Source organism: Oculina patagonica, chromosome 7, assembly GCF_052425735.1.
Source record: "Oculina patagonica isolate OP01 chromosome 7, crgOcupat, whole genome shotgun sequence".
NCBI lineage: Eukaryota > Metazoa > Cnidaria > Anthozoa > Scleractinia > Oculinidae > Oculina > Oculina patagonica.
Window position 1 is genome coordinate 19,047,891 of NC_135764.1, and position 16,939 is coordinate 19,064,829.

The 16,939-nt window shown below is 39.1% G+C and overlaps 1 long non-coding RNA gene and 1 pseudogene across 2 annotated transcripts in view; one reads left to right on the plus strand and one right to left on the minus strand.

Moving 5' to 3' along the window:
• The window catches only part of LOC144661091 (uncharacterized), a 206,403-nt pseudogene that overhangs the window by 104,043 nt on the left and 85,421 nt on the right, over positions 1-16,939 (minus strand). The window lies entirely within an intron of this gene.
• Positions 790-14,407, plus strand: LOC144661132 (uncharacterized). The gene is made up of 2 exons (XR_013572214.1): positions 790-917; positions 14,115-14,407. It is a non-coding gene; the product is annotated as an uncharacterized LOC144661132 (long non-coding RNA).

Sequence of the window (16,939 nt, forward strand, 5' to 3'; positions counted from 1 at the left end):
CATAGTGTTCTTTCAAATGACCTTGCTATCTTAGAATTACAAGCTTACCTTACTCAATTTTAAAATTAAACAGTAGTTAACAATATGATGGTGTTTCACTCTTTTATGTTTGCAGGTTATAGAAACAAATACTGGGTGACAACTTAATTTGAAACTACTACTATCCAATGTTAAGACAATGCTATAAAAACCACCATAAGCTGATGTCAGACTTAGCTCGACTTGTACAATTCCTCTAATTATGAAAATCTCCTCCAGGAAACACATCCAAAAACCAAAAACTTCAAAGTTCAGCTTCCTGGCAAGGATCTGAGGAAAAATAGACCGACTTATAAAAGTTTTGAAACCGCTGAAGTATTAGGATTTAATATAATTTTTAGGTAAATCGGAAAACAAGCTAATATTGCCGATCCGGGGACGGATCGATCTAAAACAAAACATACAGGCGAACGCCTGTATCTTATGTTTTGTTAACCTGTTCATTAAACTCATACCTTTATACAAAAGAGGAGCCTTTTCCTTGGAATCCAATATTTTTTTATAAAAGGTAGCTTCTGCTTGCAATCCTGAAGCGGTGACCGAGTTTTATACCCATTTATCCCTCGTTTCGACCAGAGAACTGAGAGAACGCTTCGTTGATATCAAACAACCTCTTCGCGCCGCCATTTTGAAAACTAGTCGCCAAGAAAACCCTGGGGACGAGGTTGTCCAAATTAGGCCCGGAAATGTCACGTGCGCGTTTAATCATTAATTTCGTAGACCACGTGAGTCGTTCAAATTGAACCGCGGGCCGCCATGTTATGCAAGATTTCGCTTGGCTGAAATACGAATTGAAATTCAAATAGTTTCTTATCAGCGAATCACCTTCGAAAAGATGCACTTTCCAGCATATGGATGGATCGATGACTTCGTAAAAGGTAAGGTTGAATTGATTTTTAGCATTTAAAAGATCTATCAGTCGTGCGCCAAGGGGCTAGCAGCCGTTGACCCAGGTTGATCACCTGGGGAAATGAAAACTGGTCTGCTTTGAGAAATCGGGGATAAAATATAGGAGAATTACTTCACGAAGGAAACGAAAATTGTTGGAGGAATCGAAAATTTAGAGTAATCGAGGTTTCGAGGAATCGGGATATCGATTCCTCTGCTTCAACGTTCAGTTCAAAACTCCGATTACATGTACGTTCGTAAGCGAAAACAATTACAGTAAGTGAAGCGAAAGAGCTAGTCTGGTTCACCACAGTATTTCGTAGATTGGATTTTATATATATTGCTTGCTTGAATTCACTCAATTGCTATGAAGATGCAGAAGCAAAATTTGAATGGCCTTTTTCTGATGTGCATGTTCATGTATACTTGTTATGCAATGCTTTCGAGTACCTACCATACATTACAAGTACACCCACTGGTGACTTGATTTTTCAGGATACATGCAAGTTAAATCTGTTTTCGGAGCAACTACAGAATGCAGGGGCACTTCGGTCCACTGTGCCGGAACGCTTTATTAAAGCCAATCGATTTTTCTTTAGCCTGTGGTAGCTTTTAGTAGTAACATATTTATGTCAAGAGAAAACTTGAGGCCCTCCCAGGGGGGTTCCCGTGTCGCTTGTCTAAATTTAAAAATGTGCCGTGTCGCTGTTTTATCGCTCTTCATGTCGTTGTCGGTAATTAAATTGAAGGAAAATTGCTTGTCCTTGTCGGAATTTAAGTTTTTCCATAAAGGTTGTCGTTTGACGCGATTTTATTAGTATGCTGTCGCTACTTTTTGGGCCATGTCGCTTGTCAGAATTTACCCTGGCAGGGCCTCAAACTTGGTTTTCAGACTTGTGAAAGCCTGGGTTCCACTGTTTCGCATTCAATATGGCGACCATGCGATTGAAGATTGAAGATTAATGCATTTCATTATGTCGAAAAGGAGTATAAGCAACTAAAGAAGAGTTACAAGTTTTATCTTTCAAAGACAGAATAAGGTAGTAAAACCTAAGAATCGCAGATTACAATTTCAGTATGCTAGAGTTCACTCAACTGAATCTATAGAAATCGTCTAGAAATTATGGTTTATGTTAACAGTGTGATTTGGTATAAACTTCAACCCCAGTTATTACATGGGTGCAATGGGTACTACGTTTTTATTGGGTGCGAACTCGGTCATACAAGGGAGTGAACTTGGTCTCACTGGGAGCGAACGCGGTATATGGTGGGAGCAAACTCTTACGGTGCGAAACCGACTGGGAGTGAAACCGGCAGCTTCCCTGTAGTTTTATTTCTGTTTAAATTTAAAGTAGAACCCCGGTTACTCGAACTCGGATAACTCGAACAACCCCTTTAACTTGAGCTAACTTTGATAACTTCCATTTCCCTTGGACCTACAGTACTTTTCAGTCATTTTTACTTGGTTAACTCGAAAACCCCGCTAACTCGAACTGTTTTTCGTTTCCATTCAGAGTTAGAGTTACCGGGGTTCAACTGTATTTAAAAGAAAAAAAACGAAAAAATAAAAAAAAAGGATTTTTCCGCTGTTCGAGATTGCAGAACTTTATTTGAAGAGCTGCGGGAATAAACGGCCCCTGGACTTTCTGACTAAATCGAACATTATCGAAACAGCTCCAAATTGCGCATGCAGGTTTGTTTACGTGTGCTTAACAATGTCCTGTCTTTCATTTCACTGGTCTTTGTTTCGTTTTTGAAAAATTACACATGCAAAAAGACAAGGTTTTTGCTCGCGCGGCTTCTTTTGTCTTTTCTTTTACAAACGATAAACAAAGGAAACCTTTTGTTTCTCAAAACGATGAAGTCAGCTAAAGTTTTGGGATTACAGGCCTAGCCCCAACCCCTTAGCTTAACCCTAGCGAAAAAAGCTTAACCCTAAACCCCAAGGGTTAGGGTTAGGGTCTGACGCTAGGGTTTCATTTCAAATTTAGGGTTAAAAAGCTAAACCCAAGTTTAAGGGTTAGGGTTAGCGTTAGCGTTTCAAGCGGCTAGCTTTCACTGCAGTCTGCTTGCGGTTAGCTTCTTTTTGTTGTTTCGGGCAAGACTATTGTAATCTGTTACCGTTAGCTGTAATTTTGAGGTGAAAGTGAAATAAAGACTGATTGTTGATTGAATACGTTTGCTCGAGTTGTCACATTATACTAGTTTTGCTTTCAGTTAAGTGCCGCCGGCTTGCTCTCACTTCTATCTCCACTCCTTACATCATCACACATCTACAAAATCCCGCGAAAACAAGATAAACTAAGGCACAAATCGATTGATTGATTGATTGATGAATATTTAATGAGGCACAGAAAATAATTTTGCAAGGGGAGGTCCCCCCCCAAACCTATAAAGAATTTTTTAAAGTCTAAAACCAGGTCACTTCTCGGCAACTTTGTCGCGGCAGAACCCAAGCGGACCCTGTAAAACTCGCGTTGACGAAGTTCCCGGCAAGAAACCTCTTGTTTTAGGCCTTCTATGCGGCCAGGCTCAAACTACCTTGTTTGCAACGTTTTTTCCGAAGCGCTAAACAGCGCTGTTGTACAAAACAAAGGCAAAAACATCACTCAGTTCTTCGAGCGATGCTGTAAACTTACGGGTATTCAGACTTAATGATGTCCTTCAACCACCTGGCAGCCGCAATCGAGCTAAAACTATAAACTTTTCCGTTTTACTTTCACAGACACGCCATTTCGCTTAATTCAAACTCTTCCGCCTCTAACATGTGACCTTACGTCACAATGCAGTATCCAGTCCTACGCTACTCAAATCAACAAAAGACATGCGCACCGAGTCGAAGAAATGCTTGTTAAATGGTTTCTCGTCTTCCGTAGACGCTTAGAAAACCCTACAGGGAAAGATGTACACGCGATGCGTTGGAAAACTCAGTCTGCTAGCTGACTGGGAGCACGTAAGCTTGCAAAATGCCTTTTTTTTGCATACATAATTTCTGAAAAACGAAGAAAAGACCAGCCGAATGCAACACAGGACAGTGTTTAGCACACGTAAACAAACCTGCATGCGCAATTTGGAGCTGTTTCGATAATGTTCGATTTAGTCAGAAAGTCCAGGGGCCGTTTATTCCCGCAGCTCTTCAGATCTCGGCCCAATAATTAGATTTCGGCTCAATAATTAGCTAATCCAATTACTGAGCCGAGATCTGAAGAGCTGCGGGAATAAACGGCCCCTGGACTTTCTGACTAAATCGAACATTATCGAAACAGCTCCAAATTGCGCATGCAGGTTTGTTTACGTGTGCTTAACAATGTCCTGTCTTTCATTTCACTGGTCTTTGTTTCGTTTTTGAAAAATTACACATGCAAAAAGACAAGGTTTTTGCTCGCGCGGCTTCTTTTGTCTTTTCTTTTACAAACGATAAACAAAGGAAACCTTTTGTTTCTCAAAACGATGAAGTCAGCTAAAGTTTTGGGATTACAGGCCTAGCCCCAACCCCTTAGCTTAACCCTAGCGAAAAAAGCTTAACCCTAAACCCCAAGGGTTAGGGTTAGGGTCTGACGCTAGGGTTTCATTTCAAATTTAGGGTTAAAAAGCTAAACCCAAGTTTAAGGGTTAGGGTTAGCGTTAGCGTTTCAAGCGGCTAGCTTTCACTGCAGTCTGCTTGCGGTTAGCTTCTTTTTGTTGTTTCGGGCAAGACTATTGTAATCTGTTACCGTTAGCTGTAATTTTGAGGTGAAAGTGAAATAAAGACTGATTGTTGATTGAATACGTTTGCTCGAGTTGTCACATTATACTAGTTTTGCTTTCAGTTAAGTGCCGCCGGCTTGCTCTCACTTCTATCTCCACTCCTTACATCATCACACATCTACAAAATCCCGCGAAAACAAGATAAACTAAGGCACAAATCGATTGATTGATTGATTGATGAATATTTAATGAGGCACAGAAAATAATTTTGCAAGGGGAGGTCCCCCCCCAAACCTATAAAGAATTTTTTAAAGTCTAAAACCAGGTCACTTCTCGGCAACTTTGTCGCGGCAGAACCCAAGCGGACCCTGTAAAACTCGCGTTGACGAAGTTCCCGGCAAGAAACCTCTTGTTTTAGGCCTTCTATGCGGCCAGGCTCAAACTACCTTGTTTGCAACGTTTTTTCCGAAGCGCTAAACAGCGCTGTTGTACAAAACAAAGGCAGAAACATCACTCAGTTCTTCGAGCGATGCTGTAAACTTACGGGTATTCAGACTTAATGATGTCCTTCAACCACCTGGCAGCCGCAATCGAGCTAAAACTATAAACTTTTCCGTTTTACTTTCACAGACACGCCATTTCGCTTAATTCAAACTCTTCCGCCTCTAACATGTGACCTTACGTCACAATGCAGTATCCAGTCCTACGCTACTCAAATCAACAAAAGACATGCGCACCGAGTCGAAGAAATGCTTGTTAAATGGTTTCTCGTCTTCCGTAGACGCTTAGAAAACCCTACAGGGAAAGAGGTACACGCGATGCGTTGGAAAACTCAGTCTGCTAGCTGACTGGGAGCACGTAAGCTTGCAAAATGCCTTTTTTTTGCATACATAATTTCTGAAAAACGAAGAAAAGACCAGCCGAATGCAACACAGGACAGTGTTTAGCACACGTAAACAAACCTGCATGCGCAATTTGGAGCTGTTTCGATAATGTTCGATTTAGTCAGAAAGTCCAGGGGCCGTTTATTCCCGCAGCTCTTCAGATCTCGGCCCAATAATTAGATTTCGGCTCAATAATTAGCTAATCCAATTACTGAGCCGAGATCTGAAGAGCTGCGGGAATAAACGGCCCCTGGACTTTCTGACTAAATCGAACATTATCGAAACAGCTCCAAATTGCGCATGCAGGTTTGTTTACGTGTGCTTAACAATGTCCTGTCTTTCATTTCACTGGTCTTTGTTTCGTTTTTGAAAAATTACACATGCAAAAAGACAAGGTTTTTGCTCGCGCGGCTTCTTTTGTCTTTTCTTTTACAAACGATAAACAAAGGAAACCTTTTGTTTCTCAAAACGATGAAGTCAGCTAAAGTTTTGGGATTACAGGCCTAGCCCCAACCCCTTAGCTTAACCCTAGCGAAAAAAGCTTAACCCTAAACCCCAAGGGTTAGGGTTAGGGTCTGACGCTAGGGTTTCATTTCAAATTTAGGGTTAAAAAGCTAAACCCAAGTTTAAGGGTTAGGGTTAGCGTTAGCGTTTCAAGCGGCTAGCTTTCACTGCAGTCTGCTTGCGGTTAGCTTCTTTTTGTTGTTTCGGGCAAGACTATTGTAATCTGTTACCGTTAGCTGTAATTTTGAGGTGAAAGTGAAATAAAGACTGATTGTTGATTGAATACGTTTGCTCGAGTTGTCACATTATACTAGTTTTGCTTTCAGTTAAGTGCCGCCGGCTTGCTCTCACTTCTATCTCCACTCCTTACATCATCACACATCTACAAAATCCCGCGAAAACAAGATAAACTAAGGCACAAATCGATTGATTGATTGATTGATGAATATTTAATGAGGCACAGAAAATAATTTTGCAAGGGGAGGTCCCCCCCCAAACCTATAAAGAATTTTTTAAAGTCTAAAACCAGGTCACTTCTCGGCAACTTTGTCGCGGCAGAACCCAAGCGGACCCTGTAAAACTCGCGTTGACGAAGTTCCCGGCAAGAAACCTCTTGTTTTAGGCCTTCTATGCGGCCAGGCTCAAACTACCTTGTTTGCAACGTTTTTTCCGAAGCGCTAAACAGCGCTGTTGTACAAAACAAAGGCAGAAACATCACTCAGTTCTTCGAGCGATGCTGTAAACTTACGGGTATTCAGACTTAATGATGTCCTTCAACCACCTGGCAGCCGCAATCGAGCTAAAACTATAAACTTTTCCGTTTTACTTTCACAGACACGCCATTTCGCTTAATTCAAACTCTTCCGCCTCTAACATGTGACCTTACGTCACAATGCAGTATCCAGTCCTACGCTACTCAAATCAACAAAAGACATGCGCACCGAGTCGAAGAAATGCTTGTTAAATGGTTTCTCGTCTTCCGTAGACGCTTAGAAAACCCTACAGGGAAAGATGTACACGCGATGCGTTGGAAAACTCAGTCTGCTAGCTGACTGGGAGCACGTAAGCTTGCAAAATGCCTTTTTTTTGCATACATAATTTCTGAAAAACGAAGAAAAGACCAGCCGAATGCAACACAGGACAGTGTTTAGCACACGTAAACAAACCTGCATGCGCAATTTGGAGCTGTTTCGATAATGTTCGATTTAGTCAGAAAGTCCAGGGGCCGTTTATTCCCGCAGCTCTTCAGATCTCGGCCCAATAATTAGATTTCGGCTCAATAATTAGCTAATCCAATTACTGAGCCGAGATCTGAAGAGCTGCGGGAATAAACGGCCCCTGGACTTTCTGACTAAATCGAACATTATCGAAACAGCTCCAAATTGCGCATGCAGGTTTGTTTACGTGTGCTTAACAATGTCCTGTCTTTCATTTCACTGGTCTTTGTTTCGTTTTTGAAAAATTACACATGCAAAAAGACAAGGTTTTTGCTCGCGCGGCTTCTTTTGTCTTTTCTTTTACAAACGATAAACAAAGGAAACCTTTTGTTTCTCAAAACGATGAAGTCAGCTAAAGTTTTGGGATTACAGGCCTAGCCCCAACCCCTTAGCTTAACCCTAGCGAAAAAAGCTTAACCCTAAACCCCAAGGGTTAGGGTTAGGGTCTGACGCTAGGGTTTCATTTCAAATTTAGGGTTAAAAAGCTAAACCCAAGTTTAAGGGTTAGGGTTAGCGTTAGCGTTTCAAGCGGCTAGCTTTCACTGCAGTCTGCTTGCGGTTAGCTTCTTTTTGTTGTTTCGGGCAAGACTATTGTAATCTGTTACCGTTAGCTGTAATTTTGAGGTGAAAGTGAAATAAAGACTGATTGTTGATTGAATACGTTTGCTCGAGTTGTCACATTATACTAGTTTTGCTTTCAGTTAAGTGCCGCCGGCTTGCTCTCACTTCTATCTCCACTCCTTACATCATCACACATCTACAAAATCCCGCGAAAACAAGATAAACTAAGGCACAAATCGATTGATTGATTGATTGATGAATATTTAATGAGGCACAGAAAATAATTTTGCAAGGGGAGGTCCCCCCCCAAACCTATAAAGAATTTTTTAAAGTCTAAAACCAGGTCACTTCTCGGCAACTTTGTCGCGGCAGAACCCAAGCGGACCCTGTAAAACTCGCGTTGACGAAGTTCCCGGCAAGAAACCTCTTGTTTTAGGCCTTCTATGCGGCCAGGCTCAAACTACCTTGTTTGCAACGTTTTTTCCGAAGCGCTAAACAGCGCTGTTGTACAAAACAAAGGCAGAAACATCACTCAGTTCTTCGAGCGATGCTGTAAACTTACGGGTATTCAGACTTAATGATGTCCTTCAACCACCTGGCAGCCGCAATCGAGCTAAAACTATAAACTTTTCCGTTTTACTTTCACAGACACGCCATTTCGCTTAATTCAAACTCTTCCGCCTCTAACATGTGACCTTACGTCACAATGCAGTATCCAGTCCTACGCTACTCAAATCAACAAAAGACATGCGCACCGAGTCGAAGAAATGCTTGTTAAATGGTTTCTCGTCTTCCGTAGACGCTTAGAAAACCCTACAGGGAAAGATGTACACGCGATGCGTTGGAAAACTCAGTCTGCTAGCTGACTGGGAGCACGTAAGCTTGCAAAATGCCTTTTTTTTGCATACATAATTTCTGAAAAACGAAGAAAAGACCAGCCGAATGCAACACAGGACAGTGTTTAGCACACGTAAACAAACCTGCATGCGCAATTTGGAGCTGTTTCGATAATGTTCGATTTAGTCAGAAAGTCCAGGGGCCGTTTATTCCCGCAGCTCTTCATTTGTTGCTGTTAACATTTTAAACCTCGATTGCTCTAAATTTTCGATGGAAGTTGATTCTGTGCAGTTGTTCATTCATGTGGAAGATTTTTTTTCCAAAAATCTAAACTGATTGCAAATTTGTCATAATCAATTTATTATTGCTTTAAGAATATTTTGTAGTACAAGGTACAACGTAATTCGTTTCGCTAACAAACTGTCAGATTATTTGATCCAAAGAGTGGGTTGTTTTCTCGAATCTTTGAATGTGCCATATTTTGTTACTCGTGGAATTTTTTAGGCTTTTTGGCCTGGAAATTAATGTAAGTTTATTTTGAATGTTATAAGCCCGGGAATAAGCTTGTGTGTTGTCATCACGAATAATGTGTTATGTGTTATTTCCGCTAGGTGTTATTTCCGCGCGCTAGGTAATATAATTCGACTTGAACTTGTGAATATTTTTAGGACGCAACGGTGTCACACAACAAGAAATTCCGCATGACACAGTAAAAAAGAAGCCTAATTGTGCAGTCCATCGGCATTAAAAATTAAAGGCGACAAAAAACAAATTATAAAAAGGCGGGGGCAGCTTTATAGTGAGAACTATTACTAGTTTTAACAATATTTTGTTTTTCTTGGATGTGAGAATGGTTGCAGTGTAAAGCTGTTTACTAATCGGTTTTGTCCACTGCTTGACAAATTCCTTGATGTTTACATAAAGGTTTTACCCTCTATTATCAGGTTTTTCGAAAGATTGAATATTTCGAATGTCCGATTCGAGGAATTGATTCTGACTGTGCAGTTGTTCATTCATGTGGAAAATTATTTTCCCAAAAATCTAATTTGAACTGAGGTGAATTAATCGAGGTTCCACTGTAATACTATATACTATGCATACTACATAAGCATTGTATTTTGTGGATGTTTTGGTGGATACTGCAGAATGATATAATGCAATGACTTTCTTTGTGTAGGTTTCTGATTGGCTGTATTCGTTAAAGCATGTACAGTAAATGTATGCACATGAAGCCAAACTGTCACACAGTAATAAGCTTTCTGTATAAAAATAGTAGCCTTCTCAGCTTTGTTACACAAGGGACCAGTTCTAAAAGATTTGGGTCCATCTTTTTCTACATGTAATTTGAAACCAGTCTAGAATGAAACCAAATTAAACTGGACCTGGCATTTTGCAGGTCCAGTTTTGGATCCCTACCAGACTGGTTCCAAAACAATCAGATGTAAATACACTAGAAGCTGATCCTGTCTGGTTCATTTCTGTTAAGATTGAAATCTGGTCTGAAGTGAAGGCAGAATTTGTTAAATTCGTACACAGAAGGCCCTCAGTTATTTCGACTATATACATGTATAGCACTGCAGTCACTGCATCAAGGTTACATTCATAATGGGTGTAATTTTATTACACACTCAGTAATTATTTTTGAGTTTAGCAATGTGAAATCTTTATATTTGGCACTTTTGCTCTTGACGCCATTTTCGTCAGACCTTAAAGCTTATGTATAAAGGGTGAATTAAACATGAGCTTTAGTCTTTTAAGCCATTTGGCTAACTGGTGTAGAAAATACACATGTATCTTTCATAAACTACATGTAGTGTGGACTTCCTTACATGTACCTACATCTATGGGTTGACAGATTTAATCTGGACTACACTGTACATTATTTTTTTGGGGTTTTATCAATATTAAAGTGGTACTATGATCAAAATTTTACCTTCCCTTTTCTCTTCGGTTTTTGAAAGTACTTACATTAAATAGTAACCTTGCCAAATTTTAAGTTCAAATTCGAATTGGAAGACCACTTATTTCACGCGTAAACTTCGGCTTCGGCTTGCCGCCATTACTAGATTCAAAAATGTCCGAGGACCAAATAGAGATCTGGAACTAGTTGGGCGAGAGCATGCTGACGTCATATGCGCATCAACAAAATGGCTTCTTCGAAGGCTGGAGTGACCGATCTGGAAAAACATTGGTTTTCTTTTTAATCTGTAGTGATGTAGAAGCCGTATCTACTGCGCAAATGTTTTTTAAACATACTTCAAGGCATCTCCAGGTCACTTTTGCACAACATAGTGGCAGAAAACATTTCAAGAGGCGAAATTTCGTGACATCTTTACTCGCCCGAACCACGCAAGATGAATAATAGATCGTCTGATAACTTTGAGGGAAACTTGTACTCTTGGAAATGCTTTATAGATATTTCTCCCTGCAACCATTGTGAGGTTAAATTCTTCAACTATCCAAGGGAAGTGAATAGAATAGAACGCTTCGAATTATCTACAGTGAGTTTACTGTATTTGCTCCTTTTTAGAAGCAAAACATTGGATGAGTGGCGTAATTTACTTCTGTTGCTCAAGCTCTCGTGTTCTAGAATAGTCATTTTTAAATTTATGTATATATATACTTATATACTTATATATATATAAGTAAATATTTCATGTCAAAAAGGTAATTTTTGGGCAAATCGGCCTGTATGTTCCTGAATTATATCCTCTATTGTACAAATAAACTTAAATAAATTCGCACGAGGCGGTACATTATGTAAAAGTACATACAGAGGATGCAAAGCTTAGCAATATCTTTTTACTGATTATATGTACTGAAAATGTTTTCATTGTAGTCCTCTGTATACACTGTAGTCTTAATAAACTCACCATGCACCAGCACGTCTTCAGTGTTGGTCACTTGTTTATTTCTGCCATGCAATATAAAACACTGCAGTAGGACTGTACTTCATTTTGCACTTATAGTATTCATTAACATTTTTTGAGAAGTAATCTCAGGATAGAACAGTGTTAGCCTGTCTCAGAGACATACATGCTATCCGGATTTTACTCAGTATATCTTTATTATATTTAAGTACAACAGGGGCCATGAGCTATAATTATGACCTGTGCCAATCAGTCATGCTGTGTGCAACAGAGCACTGTTGAAATCCTAGCTACTCTTTATTTTAAGTTTGCAATATATTTATTTTTGGCATGCTTTTTTTGTTCATAAGTTGAGAATGTAGTAGCCAACAATAAATCACGTGAATGTGCCAGGGAACCCCTGAGCTGCTGATCCATCATAATTTCTAACACAAGTACAGTCAAATCTGTACTATAAATAAAAATGTTGTATTGATTGAGGTGAGGTGGCCTAAGTGTAAGTTGTCGGACTCCGGATCAAGCGGTTCAGGTGTGGACTCTTACTGGTGTCATTGTGCTGTGTTCTTGGGCAAGACTACTCTCATGGTGCCTCCTCTCCAAGTGTAGAATGGGAACTGGCAAATTGATGGTGTGACGAGGGCATGCAAGTCTAGTTGCTTGGTGGGCAACAAGACTTGCATGCAGGACCTTGCCTTTTTGTAACAAGGGGGCAATTTTGAGGTCACACAGGACCCTTGCAACCATTATATAAAGAGTATACACGAACTGCGAAGCCGACAACAAATACAGTCAAACCTGTACCATAAATAAAAATGTTGCATAGCAATGGGGTAGTTGTTTTGATTTAGGTGCGGTGACCTAATGGTCAGTGCGCAAGACTCTTAATCAAGCTGTTCAGGTGTGAGCCCAGACCAGTGTCATAACATGTATGTGGGGGGAGTGGGGAGGTTAAACCTGTGATGCAATTGTACTTCCATCTCATCCAGGTTGCTTAATCCTACTTAAACCAAGATATGCTTTGGCCTGATGGGCAAGCAGGCTTGCATGCAGACTTTGCCTTTTTGCATCAAGGGAGCAATTTATTAAGGGTGGTATACGGAGCTGGCTTGTTTACAGTCACGTTAAGTTGACACAAGATTAGTCCCAAAATTGAACTCTCAATTACATACACATACTGCAGATGCACAATGTACTGCCAGTGATATTCTCTAGAAAGAGCCACTGTCATATTGCATATGATACCATAAAAAAATATTTTCTTGAGTAGATGCCAGACTCCGACTCAACGCAGGTTTCATTTAAATGCCGGTTCAAAACTGGAAACGTTTGATCAAGGTCCCAGTGTTTGTTTGAGGTCCAGGTGTTCCTGTTTATGAACTTAAAACTTTATACCCTTAATATTATTTTACTTGTTGCCATGTTGTGCATATTTTGTTTGAGTTATTTTTATCATCAAAAAATCACGGGGCCAAGAGGAAAACAAATGGGTGAAATGAATAAGAAAAACTACTCCTACCCAGTTTTGCTGCTACTTGTGGGACAGTAAAATAGAGTGAAGGACTCTATACAGCATTCAAATGGTTTTCTTATTTTAAGAAACAAGAATACTGAATGCTGGCTGAAGCTGGATGTCTGAAGTGTTATTACCCATTAAAACACTTAGTTTTAAAAAGGTTTATTACCTGTATGGTAGTCAAGGAAGGTAAAACTGTATAAAACTCAAGGAGCTAAATCCATTGATCACCTGCATCATCTTGTTGACTTTAATTTTTCTGTATAAATTTTACATTATTTCATGTTTATAAAGCTTTTTTCGGAATAAACAGCTGAGATAGATTTTATGCCCATGGCGTGTATGATAGATTACAAGAATGAAAACAACAGTAAAGATCATTTCAATCCTTCGCAAACGGCAAAAGCAACCTACATGTATATATATGCAGAGCTCTCTATTAATTCAAACATTGCAGGCATTTTATCCTAACTATTCAATGTCGTTCTCATCATACCATGTATTCAAACGAATGTAGTCCATGAATCGCCGTTCCTCTTCGTTCTTCGAGGCTTCTTCGATTGGACAAGAAGACGGCAGCTTCGTTGTAGGCATACAGCGCCAAAACCTCATCGATCGAATGAAGTATTTGCATACAAACATTGCCTTTTAGACCGACGTCAAACGGCAATCTCTCATTATAAGAAACGATACCGCTAAATTGCAATGTCTCTTCGTTGCGGCTCTCTTGGGTTTCGCCACCTGGCAAACTAGACGAAGAATTTGTCGAAGAAATATCTTTTATAACCCTGTTAATTCTCAGTATATTCTCCCTTGGAACACTCGAAGCTCGAAGCGACGATGCGCATATGACGTCACGGACCAACTCATGCGTAAATCCGCTTTTCAGTACAGTCGCTGGCTCACTTTAGACGTCCGAGTAATGGCGGACGGGTTTTCCACGATTTTCGGCAAGCTATTTCAAGGCTAATATTGCTCGCAACGTTCTAAATTCTAGCGCGCTAGTTAAATATAGACTTATTGAACAAATTGACTTTAGAAAAAGACGAAAAGAAAAACAAAAATTTTGGTCATAGTAGCACTTTAATATACTGTTGTTTTTACTTTTTTGCAGATGTATCATGAGGGATTTTTCAAATTTTTCAAATCATAATAATAATTATTTCATTAAGTGTCGAAAAAATATTGCAGTTGTAACCATTAATTGTTGTCCTAAAATCATCCTTCCTATTGTATTTGGAGAGGCAAAAATTAATCAATGTAATTTTAGTTTCTAAAATTAATCAAAACTAAATCACCCAGTTGATGCTGGGATTTAATTTGTAATAATGATAAAAAAAAAAAGAAAATTGCTTTAATTTGTTGAGTGGAATTATTCTAATAAATTTAAGATCAAAGAGGTACAAAGCATCTTGTCTTACTTTGCCGGCCATTTACATGTATTTAGTTTTTAAGTACATAGCATCAGAAACTAAAAGAGATTAAGGCGGCTTTAACAAGTTAACTTGCTTGTTGCAATGAACAGTCAATTGCAAAGTAGCCTATGGAACTTCAGCTGATGTTGGCTTGTTTGGAAAACCTTTGCTTGCTCAAGTGAGTGGAAGCTACAGTATGTGATAATGAAATGAAGACCATACATCTAATATACATTCAGTATGAAGTCACCTATTTGGTAAGTTTGTTATATGTTTTCTTTGATTTATTATTGTTTTATTTAAACAACCACCAGAAATGTAATTGATTCAACTGTGAAAAACAGTTAAAACTAAATTTTCATGGTGGTCATGTCTTTGTGTAGCTCATGAAAAGCAAGTGAGGGGCTGAATTCATGGGTAGTGAAAATGTCATGAAAAGTCATTACATTTTTCATGACTCATTAATATTCTACCGTTCATGGGGAAACAATGGTTTTTTCATGGGGCATGAATTTAATGACACCATGAAAACACCATTAATTCCAACACCATGAAAAATGAGCTTTTAAATTCATGGATTTTTCATCACCATGAAAAAGCCATTAAAAAACCATGGTGGCTTCATTTTGATTCATGGCATTTTCATGGGTATTTTGGTCAATTAGAATTTTTTCATGGGCCATGAAGCGTTGAATATTAAGGGGATTTTCATGTTATTTTCATGGAATTTTTATGCAGTATTCATGGTATATTTTCATGAAAAACCCATGAAAATTTGACCATAAAAATCTACTGAAAAATCCATGAAAAAGCTATGAATTTTCCATGAAAAATTTCAGTGGATTTTCATGGGTTTTAATATTAGACAGGTTCAAGTATATTTCCAGTTGAATGCTTTCTTTACAATTTATCACCCTCCCCTAGGGATAAATTGAAGTTCATCAGTCAAATATAAATTAATGAAACTTCAGTTAATGACCCGTTCGGGGAATGGGCTATCAATTACTCTTCGTCATGCCATGCCACCCCTTAATGTGGGAGCACCCCCCGCCTCAATTCGCGATAAAAAAACCTATGACCGACCGGTCCATTTATGTAGTTCTCTGCCAGGTTTCTCAATAGGTAGGTTACGAGCCTAGTGGCCCATCAGGCCGAAACTAATCGCGGTTTCCGCAACATGAAGCGACTACGAGTATTTTTTTTCTTCCCCCGGATGGGATGCTAGTCCATCGCAGGGTTATTCCCTTCCCGAAGAGCAAGCGATTGGCTGGTAATCACTTTTACACCTGGGCGAAGAAAGGGACTATGGGAGTAAAGAGGCTTCGAAGAACCCACGTAATGTCTCCCAAAATCTCGAGATAAGCTAAGAATACATGAACACTGCTTATTTTAAACGACCGTAACCCTTTCATGTTTCTCCCGCTTATGTGGTGTAAATGAGCTGATCCGCTGAAATGGCGCTGGAATGGCTAATTTCAGTGCTAGAGGTTCTATAATTTTTTTATTTTAGACTGTTACATTTCCCTATTTTTTTAATAACGTAACCAATTCACCAATGAACAAGCTTTGTTCATGGTAATTGGCTAGTTCTAAATAGAGATAACAGTGGAGTTATAAGGCTTTCATTTTGTTGTAAATTTGAGGCTGTTCAAAACATCGTTAACATACCTTCGAACTTCTTGGCCGTAGATCATTCAAACTCAGCATTTGTCGGATCTCTTTTGATAAATTGAAAGAAGAAAGATAGTTAAATTTACCATCTTAATTATTTACTAAGAAAGATAGCTCTTTATAACTGTACCAAGTGATCGAGAAACTGTGACTGCAGGTTCAGTGTCGAAGTAACAAGAACACCTTTACGGACGCTTTAAATCGGCCTTCTCGATATTTTCCAAAATAAAAAGATTGAAACTTTTTAATATCCATTTGGTAGTTAGGACCCTAAAACAAGACTTCATGCCAAATTTCAGCGATATCGATGAGGTACGGTGGCCGGCCAAAGTTCGAATCTTAATGACACTTAAGTCTATCGTCATTTCATAACGTTCAATTTCAGCAGTCTTCTATGGCTCTTGTACATTCAAAAATAGAACCGTGTTATTTCACATAATCGAGTCACGTATCATTAATTACAATATAAATTTTCTGGAATTCATCTTTCAACGCAAATTCCAAAATGAAACAAATATTCAATCCGAATCTAAAATAAACATTTCCCTTAAACTCATCAAATGTTCAGTTGCGGTTGCGGCGATAGCATTTAAAAAGAAAAAATATATTGAAAGTTGTGTAGTGAGGCTATAATCCTGTTTGAAATAAAGTGATATCGCGTCTCGGAAAATCAGGTCACAAATGGCAACAGATCGACCGCATGAAGTCCAGTCTCGCCTTAATGCAATAATCTTAATTGCTTTATCACTGTCATCGCCATTTATATCCGTTAATCGAATCGTCTTACAGTGTCTCTTAAATCGCGTAAAGGCCAATCTGTACTGAAAAGAAAAAAAAAACGATGAAAGAACGG